The 17,369-nt window shown below is 47.0% G+C and overlaps 1 protein-coding gene across 2 annotated transcripts in view; it reads right to left on the bottom strand.

The window, feature by feature from the left end:
* Positions 1 to 7,504, bottom strand: part of ME2 (malic enzyme 2) — a 50,675-nt gene extending 43,171 nt beyond the window's left edge. For both annotated transcript variants that reach the window (XR_012904982.1, XM_075932656.1), the window contains exon 1: positions 7,363 to 7,504. The gene's annotated coding sequence lies outside the window, so the exon portion shown is untranslated. The remainder of the gene's footprint in view (positions 1 to 7,362) is intronic.
* Positions 7,505 to 17,369: the final 9,865 nt, after the last annotated feature.

The raw sequence follows: 17,369 nt of genomic DNA on the forward strand, positions 1-17,369 counted from the left end.
GGGTTACAGTGGATGAGAAGCTAGATATGAGTCAACAGTGTGCCCTTGTAGCCAAGAAGGCTAATGGCATATTAGGATGCATTAAGAGAAGCATTGCCAGCAGATCCAGAGATGTCATTATTCCCCTTTATTCGGCTTTGGTAAGGCCACATCTGGAGTATTGTGTCCAGTTCTGGGCCCCCCACTACAAAAAGGATGCGGAAGCATTGGAGAGGGTCCAGCGGAGGGCAACCAAAATGATTAGGGGTCTGGAGCATATGACCTACGAGGAGAGGCTGAGGGACTTGGGTCTGTTTAGCCTGCAGAAGCGAAGAGTGAGGGGGGACTTGATAGCAGCCTTCAACTTCCTGAAGGGAGGTTCCAAAGAGGATGGAGAGAGGCTGTTCTCAGTAGTGACAGATGGCAGAACAAGGAGCAATGGTCTCAAGTTGTGGTGGGAGAGGTCCAGATTGGATATTAGGAAAAACTATTTTACTAGGAGGGTAGTGAAGCATTGGAATGGGTTACCTAGGGAAGTAGTGGAGTCTCCATCCCTAGAGGTGTTTAAGTCTCGGCTTGACAAAGCCCTGGCCGGGTTGATTTAGATGGGATTGGTCCTGCCTAGAGCGGGGGGCTGGACTTGATGACCTTCTGAGGTCTCTTCCAGTTCTATGATTCTATGATAAGGGGATGGTTGGATGAAGTAACATGATCGTGGTAACTAATTGACCATTCATTATCAGTTGGAAATAGGTCAATGGAGGGATGATAGGAGTTGCTATAGGGAACTTTCTGGGTGTCTGGCTGGTGAGTCTTGCCCACATGCTCAGGGTTTAGCTGATCGCCATATTTGGGGTCAGGAAGGAATTTTCCTCCAGGGTAGATTGGCAGAGGCCCTGGAGGTTTTTCGCCTTCCTCTGTAGCATTGGGCACAGATCACAGCTGAAGGACTCTCTGCATTTATAAATCTCAACTACCCACCCAGAGAAACAAAAAAGCAAATTGAAAGAGCCAGACGAATACCTAGAAACCATCTACTTCAAGACAGACCCAAGAAAACCAACAATAGAACACCACTTGTCATCACCTACAACCCCCAACTTAAACCTGTCCAACACATTATCAAGAAACTACAGCCTATATTGGAACAGGATACCATACTCAAAGAGGCTCTGGGAGACAGACCCATAGTCTCCTATAGACAACCACCTAACCTCAAGATGATTCTTACCAACCACCACAGGACATACCACACTAATACCAACCCTGGTACCTTCCCTTGCAACAAACCCCGTTGCCAGCTTTGTCCACATATTCATTCTGCTGATACCATTATTGGACCTAACCAAGTGAGTTATAAGATCAAGAACACATATTCCTGCGCATCCAGAAATATAATCTACGCTATCATGTGCCGAAAGTGTCCGTCTGCTATGTACATTGGACAAACATCTCAGACACTTCGCCAAAGGATTAATGCCCACAAAACAGATATTAGACAAGATCACAAAGAGAAAACAGTTTCTTGCCACTTTAACCAGAAAGGACACTCTCTAAATGACTTAGCCACCTGCATTCTGCTACAAAGACCTTTTACATCTGCACTTGAAAGGGAATCCTCTGAACTGTCATTCATGTTAAAATTCGACACTTACGGACAAGGACTTAACAAGTCTTTGAACTTTCTCACCCATTATCAAGACAGTTTCCCCAATTATCACCTGTAATACCATTAACTCACAAACATCCCACTCTCCCTACCTTTAATATCAGCAATTCACAGACACTTACCTTCCTTCCTCCCCCTTCCCACCCCCCCGCATCCTCCTTCTGTTCTGCAATGTGATTTGTCCTTTTCATATTTGTTCATTTTTTTAAATTGTATCCTTTGGTATATATGGTTGTGACTACTTTCTTCCACTATTTGATCTGAGGAAGTGGGTCTGGCCCACGAAAGCTCATCATCTAATAAACCATCTTGTTAGTCTTTAAAGTGCTACATTGTCCTGCATTTTGCTTCAACTACCCCAGACTAACACGGCTACATTTCTATCACTATTCTACATGCAAGGCACTACATTTAGCCGTTTGGAATGGAAATCCATCAACCATATGAAGAAACTCGCACAGATACAGACAGACATCATCTTTCTATCCAAGTGCAAGAAAATGGACATCGTACCCAAAGGACTGAAAGTGAACAATCCACTAAGATCAACATACTTCACTGAGTACAGTGAAAGACTCTGCCTCACACTATCCAAGAAATTAAGAAACCACCTGATAAGTATTTTATACAAGAAACAGAAAACCATCAAGAATGACATTTCTAACTTAGATCGTCTCATCTCAAGACAAACATCCACACCGACTGACACCTTGCAAGACTTTTGTTCCACCAGACAAGAAATCTACTATACACACTTCTATTCCCTACAACAAAGAAAAGACAATAAATTTTCTAACCTGCTCCATACCACTGGCTACAACAGCAACTGCCTCAACCCACCGGATAATATTGTTAACCTCTCCAGCTACAAACTCAATCCAGCAGAAGAGTCTGTCTTGTCCCGGGGTCTCTCTTTCTGCCCCACGTCCCCCACAAACTGGATACAATTTTGTGGTGACCTTGAGGCTTTTTTTCGCCGCCTCCGTCTCCGAGAATATTTCCAAACCACCACTGAACATCAATCTGACCTACCAGATCCCCCCTACCAACACCAAAGGAAAAATAATTCTATATGGACTCCCCCTGACGGTCGGAATTACAATCTGGATTTCTATATACACAGCTTCCGCAACAACGCACAGACTGACATTATTCACAAACGACAACAAGCGACACACAATCTTAGCCGCGCTGAACACCATGCCATCCAGAGTCTCAAAAACAACCTGGACATTGTAATCAAACCAGCTGACAAAGGGGGTGCTGTGGTCATTATGAATAAGGCCGACTATAACCAGGAGGCAACCAGACAACTCTCGAACACCACATTTTACAAACCTCTCCCCTCTGATCCCACCTTGGACTACCAAAAGAAACTACACTGTCTCCTTAAAAGCCTCCCCACAGCTACTCGGGAACAAATCCTCACAGAATCACCTTCTGACCCCCGACCAGGATTGTTCTATCTACTTCCCAAGATCCATAAACCTGGGCACCCCGGACGTCCCATCATCTCTGGTATTGGCACGCTCACTACTGGTCTATCCAGCTATGTAGACACTCTTCTCAAACCCTTCGTAACCAATACCCCCAGCTATCTCCGAGACACTACTGACTTCCTAAGGAAATTACAAAACATCGATAACCTCCCCAATAATACCATCCTTGCCACCATGGATGTAGAAGCTCTATATACCAACATCCCACATGAAGACGGATTACAAGCAATTAGAAACACTATCCCAGAGGACACTACTGCCAACCTGATAGCAGACCTATGTAACTTTGTTCTCACCCACAATTATTTCCGGTTTGAGAACAACTTATACCTCCAGATCAGCGGCACAGCCATGGGTACACGCATGGCCCCACAGTATGCTAACATCTTTATGGCTGACCTAGAACAACGTTTCCTCAACTCCCGTCCCCTTTCACCCCTCCTCTACCTACGGTACATCGATGACATCTTTATGATCTGGACACATGGCCAAGAAACACTGGAGATATTCCACAGAGATTTCAACAACCTACACCCCACCATCAACCTCAGCCTGGACCATTCTACACGAGAGATCCACTTCCTGGACACCACCGTACAAATCAACAATGGAAAATTAGACACCACTCTCTACAGAAAACCCACTGACTCATACAGTTACCTACATGCATCCAGCTCCCATCCAGAACACACCACACGATCCATCGTCTATAGCCAAGCCCTTCGATACAACCGCATCTGCTCTAACCCCACTGACAGAGACCAGAAGCTTCAGGATCTCTACCAAGCATTTATAAATCTCAACTACCCACCCAGAGAAACAAAAAAGCAAATTGAAAGAGCCAGACGAATACCTAGAAACCATCTACTTCAAGACAGACCCAAGAAAACCAACAATAGAACACCACTTGTCATCACCTACAACCCCCAACTTAAACCTGTCCAACACATTATCAAGAAACTACAGCCTATATTGGAACAGGATACCATACTCAAAGAGGCTCTGGGAGACAGACCCATAGTCTCCTATAGACAACCACCTAACCTCAAGATGATTCTTACCAACCACCACAGGACATACCACACTAATACCAACCCTGGTACCTTCCCTTGCAACAAACCCCGTTGCCAGCTTTGTCCACATATTCATTCTGCTGATACCATTATTGGACCTAACCAAGTGAGTTATAAGATCAAGAACACATATTCCTGCGCATCCAGAAATATAATCTACGCTATCATGTGCCGAAAGTGTCCGTCTGCTATGTACATTGGACAAACATCTCAGACACTTCGCCAAAGGATTAATGCCCACAAAACAGATATTAGACAAGATCACAAAGAGAAAACAGTTTCTTGCCACTTTAACCAGAAAGGACACTCTCTAAATGACTTAGCCACCTGCATTCTGCTACAAAGACCTTTTACATCTGCACTTGAAAGGGAATCCTCTGAACTGTCATTCATGTTAAAATTCGACACTTACGGACAAGGACTTAACAAGTCTTTGAACTTTCTCACCCATTATCAAGACAGTTTCCCCAATTATCACCTGTAATACCATTAACTCACAAACATCCCACTCTCCCTACCTTTAATATCAGCAATTCACAGACACTTACCTTCCTTCCTCCCCCTTCCCACCCCCCCGCATCCTCCTTCTGTTCTGCAATGTGATTTGTCCTTTTCATATTTGTTCATTTTTTTAAATTGTATCCTTTGGTATATATGGTTGTGACTACTTTCTTCCACTATTTGATCTGAGGAAGTGGGTCTGGCCCACGAAAGCTCATCATCTAATAAACCATCTTGTTAGTCTTTAAAGTGCTACATTGTCCTGCATTTTGCTTCAACTACCCCAGACTAACACGGCTACATTTCTATCACTATTCTGCATGTTGGGGCCTTCAAAGTATTTGAAGGCTTCAATATCTGAGACATAGGTGAGAGGATTATTCTAAGAGGGGTGGGCGAGATTCTGTGGCCTGCCCTGTGCAGGGGGTCAGACTAGATGATCATAATGGTCCCTTCTGACCTTAAAGTCTATGAGTCTATGAGTCTTTCAAAAGTGTTACCTCCTGAATAACAAAAAACAAAACAAACAAACTCTGAAAACACATACCCAATATTAAATACCAGTTCATACAACAGTTGGAAATGGTTCTTTCCATAGTTACTGTTGAAATGGAAACCTCTATTGCAATTTAACAAAACATTTAATGAGCATCCACCGAAGCACAGCAAGCTCTATATGCCATGACAATGGCCCTTTCTGTTAATACTAATAGTATTCTCATAGAACCGAGCAACACTAGTCATAGACTTAGGCCCCATTGTGGTTTGTGTTACACAAAAAAGGACAGTCTCTGTCCCAAAGATCTTATAATCTATAGTCTCATCACATTTCTAGTTTATATGAGACAAGCTTCTAGGTTCTTGTCAAGTATCACCCGGCAGACTCAAATGACACCAGCATAAGTTAATTCCAAGGAGTCAGGAGCTTAGAAAGCCCTTGTATATTAAAAACTGAGCACACCAAATTCATGATCACACATACGTACGTAAGCACATCAACAAATCAAATATTCAACTATCAGTAACCTTACAGTACTGTTTTTCTGGAACAGAATACTATAACTTGATCCATATATTAAATGCATTAGAGCTTCCTTTAAATCATGGATGGGGAACCTTTTGGGGGTCAGGGGCTGCTGACCCACAGAAAAAAATCAGTTGGGGGCCGCAGACAAGTGAGAAGCAAAACAAACAAACAAACCCCCACTGAGGAGAAAGATACTCCCCATATTCCCCTCACACACCAGAGCCTAAGGGGGCCCAGGCTAGTAGATTCTGTGTGCCCCAGCACCAAGGTGGGATGGTGGGGAGGTTGGAATGCTAGTACGGGGGGAGCCCTGAGCCTTGGGGGCCAGATCGAAGCAAGCCAGGGGCCTCATTTAGCCTTTGGGCCTGCACTTCCCCATCCCTGCTTTAAATGACTACTGGTCAATGCTATTACTTGACTCTCTCAGTTTTACTCATACAGAACACAAGAATCTTAACATATATGGTAATAAGATGAAATCTAATAAGAATGCAACAAAGGCATTTGAAATCCTCACTGACATTTCTTTTACCAGACAGAAAACAACAGGTCTAACAAAGGACTTGCACATGCTAGTCCTAAAAATATCAACTGGCCTAACATTTCATAATTAGTGGAAATGCTGACACAACATAGGCACTTTTACTTTCAGGGCTTTATGGCTCTGCCATAAAAATTCCCTCCAGGTTGAATGTCAGCACACAAACTTATCAGCTCAGAGACAGGGCTTCAGATATTTCAACAGCACCTAAGCTCTGCATCTTTTCACACTGGCATGACTCAAGAGGCTTCATTTTACAGCTGCAAAGCCTTTCAATTGATTAGTTTGTCATTTTCATCCTCACTTTTACTGTTTTGGAAAAACAACTCAGTAATAACCAACCTAATTTACCGGGTAAACAACATACATCTTGTTTCCTTTCATAAAAAGATTATGTTGTTGATAGGGACCTGCCCGAGATACACACTCCCTTCCTGACTAAGCAAAGATAGTATTAGAAACCAGTAAGAGGTACAGAGGACTGCAGACAGCTCCCATAGTTATTCAAACGGTTTAATCTCAAGAGGCAGCATTTGAATAGAGTAGTCTGCAGGAAGTGGAGCAAGAACAAAGCCTTTGTGAGTAGGATGACCCCAGTACCTTGCTAAAAGGAGAAATCGTTTTCAGTGTAATCTAATTGCAGACCCAGTTTGCTCTCCAGAGGCATCTTGTGAGTCCGGAAATTTGCAGGGATGGTTTAGCAGTAGCAAGACACAGAATCACATCATCCTACATCAATGTCAAGATGGCCTATGGGTAGAGCAGGATAGAGCACGCAGACAAGCTGGGTTTAAGCTCCTTATAATGCTGGTATTTGTGCAGTTTGTGACTGCAATAATAAACAGCAGCAGCCCAGGTGTCTCTTTCCTTATCATCTTGACCACAACCTGAAGCAAACATTGAGACTCTCCCCCATGCCACACACAGAGCACACTGGACTCCCCACAACAACGCTCCTAAGGAGAAAGAGATTCAGGAAGGAACTGACCAGGAAATCAGTCTTATACAAAATGCCCCCAAATGTGGCCTTAAAACAGTAATAATGCTCTTAATATGGAGCGGGAAAAGGTTACCAGAGTAGAAACTGCTGCTGCTTCTTCCTCTGCTTCCGTCCTCTGTGTGATGCTATCCCAGAACTGGAACCTGCCTGTCTCTGCACCAGCCAGCAGCTCTCCTCCACCAGAGACCTTTCCCGCTAGCTGCCGTGAGCAGAATGAAGCAGGCAGGGCAGAGTCTGGGCGGGACACTCCAGAGGGCGGGGCGTTTCCTCTGATTGACAACTCAACTCCACTAGTGAGAGGTGGCGGCTGGATGACGTTCTTCTACTCGGCTCCCGACGCCGCCGGGAGAGAGGTGGGGCTGAGAGCGGGAAGGAGGGAGCAGGTGCTAGAGATGCAAATAAGGCCAGTATGAACAGCCAATCAGCACAGAGTGGGGGGGGGGGGGGAGATGGTTTAGCTTAGCCCCATGTCCATACAAGCGCATGGCAGGGGGAAGCTAGATGCAGAGACGGGAGGGGGGCGGAAAGGGGAAGGAGTGGGCAGATGATGGGGTGGAGCAAGGGACACGAGGTGATTATAGGGGGACTGAGGTGGTGGAAATGGGGCAGTGGAGGGGGATCTGGGGCCTGAAGGGATGCAGGATATGGGAGCCTAGGGCTCTGGAGTTGAGGGGCCAGGAACAGAGCAGATGGTGAGGTGTTACCCATGTTGCATGCTAAGGGCTGGCTCACGAGTGTTGAACTCAAGCTGTGCAGCCCTAGAGGTGGGGTGCGCTGGCCAATGAGGGACAGGGCTTCATCATTCACACATAGAACTTAAAGCACTGGGGTTCCTGCCATTAGCAAACACAACACTTTCTTGGCATCGGGGTTCTTTGTGTTGGACTTCATTCATTTTCAATGATACCATGAGAGGACCCCAAAGTGTATGGAACACAATGTCAGGACTAAAACCAAGGCATTTGAGAGGACAGAATGTGAAGCCCCTCTGGATTCATCCAAACCAGGCCAGCTTTTGTCGTAAGTAAGACTGTCACAGAAGTTGCAGATATCCCCACCCACTCCAGCCCTTCCTCCAAATCCCTGTTCCTGGCTCTTGCTACACCCACTCCACCCTCACCTCTTCCCACCCATTTTCACCCCCTCCCCTGAACACGCCACATCCTCACGTCTCCTCACCCTCCCCCCACCCAGAGCCTCCTAAGCACTGGGTGGTGCTAAGGGGAGGAAGGGAACTAACAGGGAGACTTCTGGTGGGTGCTCAGCCAGCCACCAATTTTGTCCCATAGGTGTTCCAGCCTTGGAGCACCCAAGGAGTAAGTGCCTTGCTGGTGGGAGTGACTCCTCCCCACCAGCAGCTGCCTGCCCCCAGCACCTATGGGGCTAGGCCAAGGCAACCAAGGGAAGCAAGGAGCGGTTTTACTCTGCAACAGGAGTGTGGAGAGAGTGACCTAGCTTCCCTGGCAGGGGATGGCTCGAGGGGGTGTGACTAGCTGACACTGAGCTCTGTCAGAGCAGAGGCAAGCATGGGCACAGGAACAAGGGGTCCAGGGAATGGCAAAACACACCAGATTTTAATCGGGGCTCTGCTGCAAGTTCCCTGTACCGGCACACTGGGTCCCTGCCTGCATACCCCCTTCCTTCCCGTGCTTGGGGTCCCAGCTGCCAGCCCCGCATTTGAGGTCCTGGCTTTCGGCCCTGAGGCTCCACTGTTCCTGGCCCCATGCTCACCCCCAGGCTGATTTTCAGCACCCTCACTGTCCTAAGTGTTTCCGCTCCACTGGAGGCGTGAATGTGTCAGGGGCACAGCTCAGAGCACTGTCTCCTGCCCTTCCTGGAGAGCACATGCCTATGGAGAACCAGCCAACCAGAACCCCAGCTCCCACAGCACGAAGAACAAGGAACTTGAGCATGCCAGATGACTCCCACCAGCTTCCAATCTGCCGGCTCCTGGCAGGAGGCACCATTTTCAAACTGTGGGAAGGTGCACAGTTAGTTTTGGCTCTGGGCAGAAGGGCAGCACATGTGACAGGCCAAACCCTGTAGTGGCAGGGCCCACTAGAGAGTCGCAACATGAAACTGCACAGCAGCTGTTGCATCCCCTTTAGCTCGGGGCCCTGACACAGCATGAACCACCCCTGCTAAAACCCCCTGGAGCCACTTGCTTCTCTTTTCTCTGGGGACTGTACCTTTCCAGTCCCATGCTGTGCAGCCTTATTAATGTTAAAAGATGCAAAGCTATCCATTTTGGCTGGTAGCTGTGATGACTCAGATTGTTCGGCATGCAAATTAGCTCTGTGCAGTTGAGGCAGAGTTGCTATAGTAACAACTGTAATAAATATATATACTACAACCCTGTTTAATCAAAGCTTGCTCTTCTCCTAATCATGAAGTTGTGAGTTACATACACAGCTGCTTCCTCCTTCTCTCCCCACATTTATCAATATGGCTTTGATGTCCCTGAAACAGTTCAGATAATCATAGTGTGGAAGTTGTAAACCAAAAATACTTGTTATAGTAACATGAAAATGCAAGGCTGGGGGTCAGGCTCAGACAGCTTGAAGGAGAGAGACTTAAAAACACTGATCTTCACTGGCCGTACATCAGTGTAGCTCTCTTCATTTCAGTGGTAGTAGTTGAGGATTTGGTCTACTGTGAGTGAGGAATATTAAATGCCTTAGTCACAGTGGAATGTGCTGCAGAATCATTTCTTGTGCTGGGGTGATTCTTTAAAAATTGTCTTGATATTAATCCAAGCAGAATCATAGAACTGTAGGACTGGAAGGGACCTCAGCAGGTCATCTAGTCCAGTCCCTGAACATGGTAGGACAAATATTATCTATGTAACCCCCAAGGAGATTACTTAGATTCCGGGGGCTTTGTGTGCTGGCAGCTCAGGGAGAGGCACTCTGAGTTTGCCTTGGCTCCCTCTCCCTACCAGGGACAGAGTCTGCCTGGCAACCCATAGGGAGTGAGATGCCTCTCCGAGGAAGTTCAGGAGGGGGAAGGAGAGGCCACTGTGGAGGGGAGTCTGGAGCCAGCCAGGGCAAGGGGAAGACTGCTGTGTGGGAGCTAGTAAGCCCCAGGCTTGCATGCAGGGTTCCCCCTGAGAACTAGCCTCTAGGGACCTGAAGGCAGGATCCCTCAGTTGGGTTTTATGTCTCCACTGTTGATTCCCAGTTTGTGGAGTTTGCTGGGAGGCTTCCCCAGCCAGGCTGAGTTGGCTCCAGCTCCCTGGGTGAGAAGAGTCACCGCATGGTCAGCTCGGCTCTAGCAGCAAGTTCAGGGCTGCTGCCTGCTGTGTGGGTCTGAATGCTGGGCTAGGAGGTTATAGTTTGAATTTTGGTGGAGTTGTGTGGCCTGCACCTTGAGCCCTGCACCCCTTCGCAGTGAGGGGAAATTCTGGGACCGAAGCAGCCTGATTCCTGCCTGAAAAGGATCCCCGCAAGGAGAGAGCAGCCCCTCTGCAGTGACTGAGTCATCTCTCAACCTGAGGCTCATTCATGGAGTGTGTGAGTGCACCAATTTTTAGTTAGTAAGTCAGGGTATGTCTACACTACAAAGTTAGTTCGAACTAACGGACGTTAGTTCGAACTAACTTTCATAGGCGCTACACTAGCGCTCCGTTAGTTCGAATTTAATTCGAACTAGCGGAGCGCTTAGTTCGAACTAGGTAAACCTCATTCCACGAGGATTAAGCCTAGTTCGAACTTACTAGTTCGAATTAAGGGCTGTGTAGACCCTTAATTCGAACTAGTGGGAGGCTAGCCCTCCCCAGGTTTCCCTGGTGGCCACTCTGGCCAACACCAGGGAAACTTGTCTGTCCCCCTCCCGGCCTCGGACTCCTTAAAGGCGCATGGGCTGGCTACAGTGCCCATGCCAGGTGCAAGCCTGCCAGCACCCAGCCAGCAGACCCTGCACCTGGCACGGATTAAGCCACCCACCCGATGCCCCCCAGCCCTCCCCCTCTTCCCGGGACCAGGCTGGCGGCTCCCGGGAGCTTGCCTGGGACCGCAAGAGGCGGGCACCCGCCTGGGCTAGTGCGGACATCGTGGACCTCATCCACGACCTCCGCACTAGGCACAGGAAAGTGGCCGGCTAGGGCAGGAGAGCTGCCAGCCTGGCCACCCAGGACCAGGTTTGCATGAAAATCAAGGTGGTCCACTGAGACCCCCGACCCTGAGGGGTACTGTACCTCAGGTTGAGACCCAATAATTTAAACCATCCCGGACAGATGTTTGTTTAACCTGCTCTTAAAAAACTCCAGTGATGGAGAATCTTCAGTGTCCCTGGGTAATTTATTCCAGTGCTTAATTTATTCCACCCTGGCAGTTAGGAACTTTCTCCTAATGTCCAGCCTAAACTGTCCTTCCTGCAATTTAAACCTGTTGCTTTTTTGTCCTATCCTGTTCTTCCTGTTAGGTGATCTGTTACAGCACCATTGTTTTTTACCCTTTTTATCCATACCCAATAAGTCTGTCTCTTATTTCTATCTCAACCTCAGTTCATGTGCACACATTTTTAATATATAAAACTATACCTCTTCCTTTTTCCCCTGCCTGCCCTTCTATGCCAATATTCCAGACATGTGTATTATTATCCCACCTCTTTCATGCTAACTATGTTATACAGGCAGTCCCCGAGTTACGCGGATCCGACTTACATCGGATCCGCAGTTACGAACGGGGCTTTTCTCGCCCCGGAGGACTGGAGCGGCGGGATGCCCAGATGTGCTGCAGTCCCGCCGCCCCCGTCCTCCGGGGCGAGAAAAGCTGCTCCACGTCTCCCTAGTCTGCTGGGGGGGAGTCCCCCCCAGCAGACCAGGGAGACGCGGAGCAAAGCCGCGGAGGACGGCCGCAGCGGGACAGCCCGGGCGCGCCTGGGCTGTCCCGCTGCGGGCGTGCTCCAAGGCTTTGCTCCCCGTCTCCCTGCAGACCAGGGAGACGGAGCAAAGCCGTGGAGGACGTGGGCGGTCCCGCCACCCGCGTCTCCCTGGTCTGCTGGGGGGGGGTGCAGCTAGTGACCCCCCCCCCTTCCCCAGCAGACCAGGCTTTTCTTGCCTACGCCTGGGGTAGAGCAGCTGGGGCGCTGCCGGGTTGGTCCCGCAGCGCCGCTCCTCGGCGCTACTGTACCAACCCGGCAGCACCCCAGCTGCTCTGCCCCAGGCATCCTGATTCAGCCGCTGCTGGTCAGTTTCAGCAGTGGCTGAATCAGGACGCCTGGGGCAGAGCAGCTGGGGTGCTGCTGAATTGCTCCAGTAGCGCCAAGGAGCGGCGCTACTGGAGCAACCCAGCAGCACCCCAGCTGCTCTGCCCCAGTCGTCCCCAAGTCAGCCGCTGCTGAAACTGACCAGGGGCTGACTACAGGAAGTTCCGACTTACATACAGATTCAACTTAAGAACAAACCTACAGTCCATATCTTGTACGTAACCTGAGGACTGCCTGTAGTTGTATTTATTAACGAGTATTTCTAATTCTTCCTGGTTATTCTCCATACTTCTCATATTATACAGACAACTGAGGTGCTGATTTGGTTTTCACCCTATGTTCTCTCTTGTCTCTGCTATAACAGCTCTTGCTCCTCTAAATTCTGAGACTTCTCCCAGCTCTTCATGTTTTGGACATAACCTGTGAGCTTTTGTCACTTGCCCCTGTTGAACCAAGTTTAACCAGTCCACACACATTAGGTTCACCATTCTGTATCAAATATGTGGTTCCCTTTCATCAATAGATGGGCCCATCTCTGCTTAGCAGCCCTTCTTGACAGACCCACCACCCATGGTCAAGGAAGCCAACGCCCTCCTGATGACACCATCGTCACAGCCAGGCCTTCATTTCCAGTTAGTGAGATGTGGCAGGTCTGGAGGTCTAAAACTCACAGCAAAAGCTCTCAATAGAAGAGGGGAGTAAGGGATGTTGTTTCATTCCTATACTGAAGGGTCCAGCCAGGCTGTACTTGTGGGGCCCTATGTAACTCATGAAATCATGGCTACATTTATGTGATTTTCTAAATTGCATATAATGAAAGAAATAGCCCCTCACCCCACCCCTTTGAAGCCCGTGGTCAGTGCTCAATCCTGAGCAGCTTATTTTGACTCCTATAATGGAGGTAAGTGTGGGGGCATTCCCTTCATTATTGCCAGAAGAATTACTGGCCCTATTAATAAATGCTGGACTCATTAATCCCAGCTGACCAGACTTCTCAACACCATGTGGTTTGCAGAGGACTCACACCTCTCAATTTTCCAGCTCATAGATCCATGCTGACAATTTAAAGCCAGAAGGGACCATTAGAGTATCTAGTATGACCACTGTTATTATCAGAAACTCTAGAATTACATTCCGTTTTCCCTGTGTTGAGCCCAGCAACTAGTGTTTGACTAATGCATGTCTTCCAAAAAGGCATCCCGGGCTTGATACAAAGACATGTGGAGACTCCACCTCTTCCCTTGTAGTTCACTCCAGTGGGTAATCACCTCCCTGTTAGATGTGTGTACGCAGAGGCACATTTTCTGGCTCGTGAATAATTTTTGAGGCTCTTTTCTATAGCCTCTCCCATTTTTCAATATCCTTTGAAGAATGTTGACACCAGAACCAGATGCAGTGGTCCAGCATCAATGTCATTGCTGCTGTGTACAGAGATGAAAACCATCTCCATACTGCTCACTTGAGGTCCAGGGATAGAATCCAGGCCCCCTGACACCCAACGCCGTGTTCTTTCCACTAGTCTGCACTGCCTCAATGTTGACAATCATAACTATCCCTCATCCTAGAGAGCTGGATAATTTGTACCTAACATGCACCTACGTTTCCTGCCTCCAGTCAATAGCATTACACTGAATTTCATATCCATATCCTGAAGTGCGGAATCTGGCTCACAATCTCTCTTCCCACTGGATTACAGACAGGTTTTATTCACAACACAAAGGAAAAATCAGAGAAAAAAATAAAAATAATACTCATTATGTACAGATTCTGAAAAGATGCAGTACAAATATAAATGTGAACAAGAGACTTTTAAGAACAGCTACATTAACTTCTATCTATATCCAACTCTAAATAAAACACCTCACTGTTTAGATGTATGCTGGTGCAAAGACAAACAAACCGTTTTAACTCTGAGCAAAGACCAACTGGAGAAAGTTACCATCCTTTGGTAACAGTCATGCCCTTCACTGGCCTTCCTCAGCCAAGTGGCTTGAGGTTTAATCAGTCTCCGGATAGTCCTTTACCCTCAGATTTCAACACCATCATAATTCTGATTAGGGTTGCCAGATGGTTTCAACAAAAAAATACCAGACACACCTGACATTACATCACAATCTACATTACATCTTATTTAGAAAATACGGGACATTTATATTTTCTCAATTTGTTTCATAAACAGAAAGCTCAACTTTCTGGACTGTCTGGTTCAAAACCCAACACCTGGGAACCCTAATTCTGATAGCTAAAGGTGCTGCTAATTTCCCTCCTCAGTTGTCTATCCTGGAGCTGCAGCAGAAACTGCATCATAAAGGTGGTAACTGCCTTTTAATTATGTTCCTGAGTGTGATTCACCAACGCCCTCTACCTTTGTGTCAGCCGACGGTCAGGGCAGTGTGTGTGTGTATGTTTCCGAGAAAAGGTTTAACGTCCGTGCCTTTACTGCTAGGACCGGGGTCCCATCGCAGAGGGTGGCCAGCAGGCCAACAGACGCCCCGTTATATAGGAAGAGCTTATTACATCTTAGATTTCAGCTGCTAGAATTTCATAATTCCTTCGCAGCGGGCAGCCTTGAGGAAAGACTGAAAGATGCCCCAGTGGGTCCTGTCACCTGGGAGTGACACAGATCCAAACGCCCAAGCTCTTCCTATAACTGTCCCTTTAGACCGGCTGAAGTTCTTTTAAATTGTGCTTGGTTCTGTTACAGCAACTGAAGGAGGCAGGTTAAAGCTTAAACAGTTACAGGTTTATTGAGGAAGCTTATAAATCATATGGTTGCAATGGCTATTGTTCTATTTCTTAACTATTAGCAAAATATAGGTCTTAAAATGGTTACAAAGAAGATAAAGATAGAAAAATAGAAATAATGGTACCAAGTAACAGCTTACTCTTGCTATGTGTACACTTAAGACAGAGGACCACATCCAGGTACCATTTTTACCCCCTTCTGTGCCTCTCGACTCCAGCATGTCAGGCCAGGGCCGGTCCCTCAATTCCTAGGAAAGACGAAAATACGAGGTGGGCGTCCCCATAGAACCTCGGGAGGTCAAACACCTAACCCGACCAGCAGGTAGAGGGTAGAATGACACTCAAAGTGAGTGTGTGCTGGGCCCATCTTTTATAATCATGAGGTCACGTATTTCTCTTTCTTATCTGTCATGCCAATTGATGCTGGTCTGTCTGCTGTGAGACCAGTTCTTACAAGGGAGTTGTGAACTTAATTTACACTTGTAAGAGAGAATTGAGATGATTAAATTTTGAAGTACTGGACATTGTTTTCTCAGTGGGAAATTCCTCTTCCTGGGACTGTGTGTTCGAATCAACATAGGTGCCAGCCGCAGCCTCGAGGCCAGCTTATTGACTTAGCTGCTCTCTATCCACATATCTGTGTTTCAGCTTCTCAGGATCAGATGAGCCAGCATAGACTATGCTGATATTATTGCTCCTTCTCTGCCCTGTGCTTCAGAGAGGCAAATAAGATGGATGATATGGGGTTATAGTCTGTCTGGCCACACTTTGTCAAAACAAAATTACTTAGCTTAAAATGGATTGTGTGTGATCTTTTGGCATAGAAGGCTTTGGGGAAAAGAGGGGTAAATTTGATGGGAATTCGACAGGGGGTTCTTCGCAGATGACTTTTTAAAAAGAAATCAGAGGTATATTTCACTCCAGAGCAAGTCTCCTCAACTGGTTTTGGCCCGTCACAACCTGTTTGATTTACAGACTTGGTTGTTACTTGCTCCCTCGCTCAGCGGCTTTGAGTATATTGGGGATGTCTGAATGGTTACTAACAGAAGGTAGTGCTGACACCTTCCCTAATAGCCCAATGGTTAAGATATTCCTTAGGAGCTTCCAGACCCGGGTTCAAAGTGCCACTCTTTGTCTGATTCACCACAGTAACTTGACCCCAACTTGACATAGGGGATTTTATGAGTGGAAATAGGTGCCAAAGGACTTTAAGCAGCAGCTGAGTAGTCATTCTTTGAACGCCACTGGTGCCTAAATGTGGGCCTTGGGCCGTTAGACATTTAAAGGTCCCTTGTAGGGATGTGAATGGTTTACTGGTAAGCATCACCCTAAACAGGCAATGCTTACTAGATACGGTTAATGGGTGGGGGTTGGAGCAGCTCTCTGCAGGCAGGGGGCTGCTTCAGCCCGTCTGAAGCAACCCCATCCACGGCAGGCCTGGCCCAGGTTCTCCACGGGCAGGGGCACTCCAGTCTGGCAAGAGCAGCCCCCATCCAGGGTGCGGAGGCTGCTCCAGCGTGCCTGCCTCCATTTAATTGGTCAACTGGTTAAACTTAATGTTTAACCAATTAATGGGATTTTACATCCCTAGTGCCCTGTGAATCCAGCTTTTGTTGTGCTTAATATAACCTCTCCTACCATAAAAAGAACAACAAATATGTAACTTTGATCACTTTGCTTGTTAACATCAGCTGAAATTTTTGGAGCCCAGGCACTAATTAAAAATCAAGTCCAGAGTCTTCATGTGTTTCTGGAAAGCACCTAGAAGCTGCTGAAATAAAATTAATATCATTAATACTTTGGTGATCTGCAAGTAGGACATCTACTTGGGAGGGCATTTTTCTATCCACTGAAGTTCTTAAAAGAAATTCTGTTTCTGAGTTAAGTATGTGTGATTTTATAGAGCACTGTTTTTCAACCAGTAGTACGAGTACCGTTGGGGTACTCAAGAGAAGTCTGGGGGATACATCAACACAATTGAAATTTGGCGAAAACTGAATTTTTATTTTAAGTTTGACAGTGTTTTATTATTTTTGTACTTTTTACACACAAAAATGTCATCGCCTGCCCAGTTACGATTAAGTTGTTTAAACAAATGTGTTGCAATGGTACAAAAAATTGTGTGTC

This window comes from Pelodiscus sinensis, chromosome 6 (assembly GCF_049634645.1).
Source record: "Pelodiscus sinensis isolate JC-2024 chromosome 6, ASM4963464v1, whole genome shotgun sequence".
Lineage (NCBI taxonomy): Eukaryota > Metazoa > Chordata > Testudines > Trionychidae > Pelodiscus > Pelodiscus sinensis.